The sequence below is a fragment of the Musca autumnalis genome, unplaced genomic scaffold, assembly GCF_047663935.1.
Source record: "Musca autumnalis isolate F117 unplaced genomic scaffold, ASM4766393v1 scaffold_1, whole genome shotgun sequence".
In the NCBI taxonomy this organism is placed as follows: Eukaryota; Metazoa; Arthropoda; class Insecta; order Diptera; family Muscidae; genus Musca; species Musca autumnalis.
This window is the reverse complement of record NW_027411644.1, coordinates 292,605,234-292,610,716: the sequence shown is the minus strand read 5'-3', so window position 1 is coordinate 292,610,716 and position 5,483 is coordinate 292,605,234. Positions and strand designations below refer to the sequence as shown.

The window sequence follows — 5,483 nt, the reverse complement described above, 5'->3', positions numbered from 1 at the left end:
CTAGAAATGATTATAAAGAAAACAAAAAAGAAATACATAAAATAGAAATGGTTTTATTTCTTATATAATTATATAAATTAAAGGTGGGACCGAAGCCAAAGCACAGGTTGCACTGCAGCTCTTGGTCGCATATCAAAAGGAATGGACAAGGCATCAAGAGAATTTTTATAACCCCTCTTTGGCACTCTCGGGTAGCTGAGAGAATTTTCCGGGACCTCACCACTACTGCAGCCGCTCGCCATATACCTAATGATCGGACCAAATTTCCAAGCAGAGGTGACGGGACTAGCAAATAAACGTGATGAGCTTCATCGTACGAACCCTTAGGACCCAAGATTTAGAAAACATACTGTTGAAGTCAACCGAATAGTAAGCGATCATAGGCGGAAAAAGTAGCTAGACCACCTTAATCAATGCAACATTGATACAAGCTTCTGAGATTTATCCAAATTTTAATGAATGATGATTTAATATTAATTAATTAATATAATTTAAATTTCTTTTATTTAATGACTGTATAGCAGCTTAATTTGGTCCCTCTTTAATCTCAAGTGGACACTGACCTCCCCGTGGTGTCACCTGGGGAACTGCCTTTAACACTCGTTAAAAGAAGTGAGCTAACATGTGCCGCGCGTTCACCCATAAGAACTTTAAAAACTTGGGTTTGGGCGTCGGGTTAGTAACCCTCCCCTAGAAAAAACAGCCTACTATGAAAAAACAAAAGAAAAGAAAAACAAACCCCTCTAAAGTTGACGAACCCCGCAAACGTTTTAAGGACCATGATCTGCGAATCTGCATCTGGAATGTTCGCACTCATTATAGTGAAGGTACAGTTTACGCATTGGCAGATGTACTTGAAAAGTACAAGGCCGACATTACTGTCATACAGGAAATACGATGGAACGGGAAAGGCGTCACAACAACACCTAAAAGTGACGCACTGTATTATAGCTGCCATGACACAAGGCATGAGTTTGGTTGCGGATTTGTAGTTGGTCGGAGGTTAAAACATCTGGTCTCCAGTTTCACCCCAGTGAATGGAAGACTCGCTGCAATTCGATTAAAAGCAAAATTCCTCAACATCAGCTTTATTTGCGCTCATGCTCCCACTTAAGACAAGGACGAACAGACCAAAGATATATTTTACGAGCGCTTAGAAGAAACAAAATTGGAAAGTAGAATATATTTGGCCCAACAGTCGGGAAATTCAGTCTCCACAGTGAAATAACGTAGCAAACAAAGTGCGAACAGACACAACATGGAAGTTGGACATCGGAAAGCTGCAATCACAACAGCCAGCCACAGCATATTCTACTCAACTGGCCCAACTGCTTAATCACATCACTCCTCGTCCCGATAACATATCAGGACAATGGCAAAACATTGCCCACTCCATGCAAACAGCCGCAAAATCCATACTTGGATACCAGAGACCTCCACCAAGGGATCCATGGTATGACCAGGAGTGTCGTGCTGCTACCGAAGACAAAATGCGGCATATAGGGCTACTTTACAATCAGTAGCAACGCGTAGTGCACGAGAGAGGTATCGGAAGAAAGGATAGACGAGAAACGTCTTTTCCGCAGGAAACAGAGAGAGATGGAAAAGCGGGAGGGTGAACAAATCGAGATGTACAGGAGACGGAACGAAGTCCGAAAATTCTACCAAAGAGTGAAACATCAAACTGATGTCTTTGAAACTGGCACATCCTCCTGTAGAGACCAGCAAGGTAATCTGGTAACTGATACAGATAGTGTGCTAAGGATATGGAAAGAGCATTTTTCCAAACTGTTGGTATCCAATAGTAGCGAAGTCGACGAAGACACCACAGATCCAATCAAAGAAGATGGTATTGAATGTATATCACCCGGCCAAGATGAGGCAAAGACAGCAATAAATCGGCTGAAGAATAATAAGACAGCAGGAGCTGATGGCCTATCAGCCGAGCTGTTTAAAATCTTAGGCGACCCGCTGATAAGGTTTATGCATCAGCTAGTTAGCTCCATCTGGCAGGAAGAACGCATACCCGACGATTGGAACCTGAGCATCCTGTGCCCCGTCCATAAGAAAGGAGATAAGACTTTATGATCCAACTATAGGGGCATAAGTCTTCTCCTTATCGCCTACAAGATAGTTTCAGGGATATTGTGCGAACGACTAAAGTCCATGGTCAACGAAATAATTGGACCATACCAATGCGGCTTTAGACCTGGCAAGTCCACCATTGACCAGACATTTACCCTGCGGCAAATCCTGGAGAAGACCCAAGAGATGCAGATCGACGCCTACCACCCTTTTTTCGATTATAAAGCAGCCTTCGATAGCCCCCTACGTTCAAAGGTATTCCAAGCCATGTCTGAGTTTGGTATTCCCGCAAAGCTCATTCGGCTTGGTAAAATGTCTTTAACTGACACGAGGTCCTCAGTTAAAATAGGAAAGAACCTCTCCGAAAAGTTTGGTACCAAAAGAGGTTTCAGGCAAAGAGACAGCCTTTCGTGTGATCTTTTCAAGATCCTGCTAGAAAAGGTTATTCGAGAGGCAAACGTCAAAAGAAGTGGCACAATCGACACCAATAGCCACATGTTACTTGCTTATGCTGATGATTTATCATGGTACGATCAGTAAAAGAAATAACCCATAAAGGTATCGGTTATTTCTTTTACTGAAGGAGAAGGAGAATCTGCTAAAGTGGGTCTGGCGGTAAACGGCGAAAGGACCAAGTTGATGGTGTAGACGCGCAATGCGTCCATTGAGATCGGACCAACTGTTGAAGTTGGTTCCTATAATTTGGAGGTAGTAAAATACTTCGTATACCTCGACACTGCCGTAAACACAACAAACGACATCAGTTGTGAAATAAAAAGAAGAATTGTATTGGCCAACAGATGCTACTTTGGCTTAAGTAAGCACTTCAAAAACAAAGTCACAACTCGTCAAACAAAAACAACGCTTTACAAAACACTGATGCTACCCGTGCTGATGTATGGTTCCGAAGCCTGGGTACTTGCGCAAACAGATAAGGCAGTGCTTGGCGTGTTTGAGAGAAAAAGTCTTCGAGAGATCTACGGACCAATCTCCGTTGACGGTGAATATCGACGTCGTATGAACCACGAGCTGTATCTGCTACACAACGACATCAATATAGTTAAACGTGTCGAGATGCAGCGATTGCGTTGGACAGGCCATATAATAAGAATGAGCGATGATGAACCCGCTAAAAATGCGTATAAATTCGAGCCACATGGCGGTGCACGCAGAATTGGCAGGCCAAAGAATAGATGGCGCAAACAAGTTGATGATGAGATGACAAGTGTTCCAGAAAGCGAAGCACTAAACATATTTTCTCACTTCGGTCTATGGAACAAATGTTCTGGGCCAGCTAAGTAAGTAAGTCCATTTTGTTTGATTAGTCAAATTAATTGGAAGGTAGGGTTTTACTCCCTATATATCGAAATCCTATATCAAAATCCAAATCGATTTTTAAGGCTATTTATCAAAAATTTACCGATTTATAGCAAAATCGTTGAAAGATATATATGGGGGCTATATCGAAATCTGAACCGATTTTTGTAAAGATCAGTAAAACTGCTCAGGGGTCTAAGAAAATATCACATATTAATTTTGCAGCCTATTCGATCGAAATTGACTGAGTTATAGCAAAATCGGCTATATCCATATCTGAACCAATATGGACCAACGTTGAAATTTTTCATTCTTATACCATCATAAGCTTGTATGGAAGCGGCAACACTGTGCGCCGTTATAACTATCAAAGAGAGAAACCGATTCGGTCCAAACTTTGTACAGTCAAATATTTTTATACCCTACACCACTATGTGGGGAGGGTATTATAAGTTGGTTTTGGCCAAAAAGTTTGTAACGCATCGAAATAATGGTCGTAGACCCATACTTATATATACCAAAATGAATGTCTCGACGAGCTGAGTCGATCTGGCTATGTGTGTCCGTCCGTCAGTCCGTCCGTCCGTCCGTCTGTCCGTCTGTCCGTCTGTCCATCTAAACCTTGTAATCACGCTACAGGTCGCAATTTTGATCGGATCGTCACGAAATTTTGGATGTTGATGGGGGTCCCGGAGGCGAAGAAGCCTATTGATTTTGGTGATGGTCGGATAATATTTAGGGGTCGGAATGGGCAAAAAACTTATGTGGATAAAAAGACAACGCTTTTTTTCCAAAGCGAATATCTCAGCTTCTATACGGGGTATACCAAAAGCAAAACCTGACAATAAACGTAGAAAATATCGGCTTTCTAATGATGTAAAGTAGGTTCCCGTAGGTGATCAAACAACGAAGATATCACAATAGTCGCAAATAAAACCCAAATTTTCATTTTTGCAATTTTAATTATAATGACGAATATCACAGCTTTGGTTGGGGACTTTCCAAAACCAAAGCCTGGCTGTGAAAGTAGAAGATCTTATCTTTACTATGATGTAAACTAGGTCGGCGTAGGTGACCAAATGACGGAGATATCGCAATAGTAGGTAATACATCAAATTTTTACACTTTTTTGGAAATCACGCTACAGGTCTCAATTTTGATCGGATCGTCACAAAATGTTGAGGGTTAATGGGGGTCACACATATGAAGAAGCTTATTGATTTTGGTGATGGTCGGATAATATTTAGGGGTCGTAATGGGCAAAAAATTTATTTGGAGAAAAAGACAACGTTTTTTCAAAACGAATATCTCAGCTTCAATATGGGGTATACCAAAAGCAGAACCTGGCCATGAAAGTAGAAAATATCGCCTTTCTAATGATGTAAAGTAGGTTCTCGTAGGTGATCAAACAACGAACAATAGCCGATAATAGAACCCAACTTTTTATTTTTGCGATTTTAATAATAATGACGAATATCACAGCTTCGGTTGGGGATCTTCCAAAAACAAAGCCTGACTATGAAAGTAGAAAATCCCATCTTTACAGTGATGCAAAGTAGGTTGGCGTAGGTGGCCACATAACGGAGATATCACAATAGTCGGCGATACATCCCATTTTTTCATTTTTTTGTAATCACGCTACAGGTCGCAATTTTAATCGGATCGTCACTAAATTTTGGGGGCTAATGGGGATCCTACAGAGAAAGAAGTCTATTGATTTTGGTGATGGTCGGATAATATTCAGAGGTCGGAATGGGCAAAAAACTTATTTGGAGAAAAAGTCAACGTTTTATTTCAAAGCGAATATCTCTGCTTCTAAAAGGGGTATATCAAAAGCAAAACCTGCTGATGAAAGAAGAAAATATCGCCTTTCTAATGATGTTACGTAGGTTGTCGTAGGTGGTCAAACAATGAAGATATCGCAAAAGCCGCTAATAGAACACAACTTTTCATTTTTGCGATTTTAATAATAATGACGAATATCACAGCTTTGGTTCCGGACCTTCCAAAAGCAAAATCTGACAATGAAAGTAAAAAATCCCATCATTACAATGATGTAAAGCAGGTTGGCGTAGGTATCC

General features: G+C 40.9%; 1 protein-coding gene across 1 annotated transcript in view; it reads right to left on the bottom strand.

Annotated features, from left to right (window-relative positions):
- LOC141389712 (scavenger receptor class B member 1) overlaps positions 1 to 5,483 on the bottom strand; it is a 116,071-nt gene that overhangs the window by 1,106 nt on the left and 109,482 nt on the right. The window lies entirely within an intron of this gene.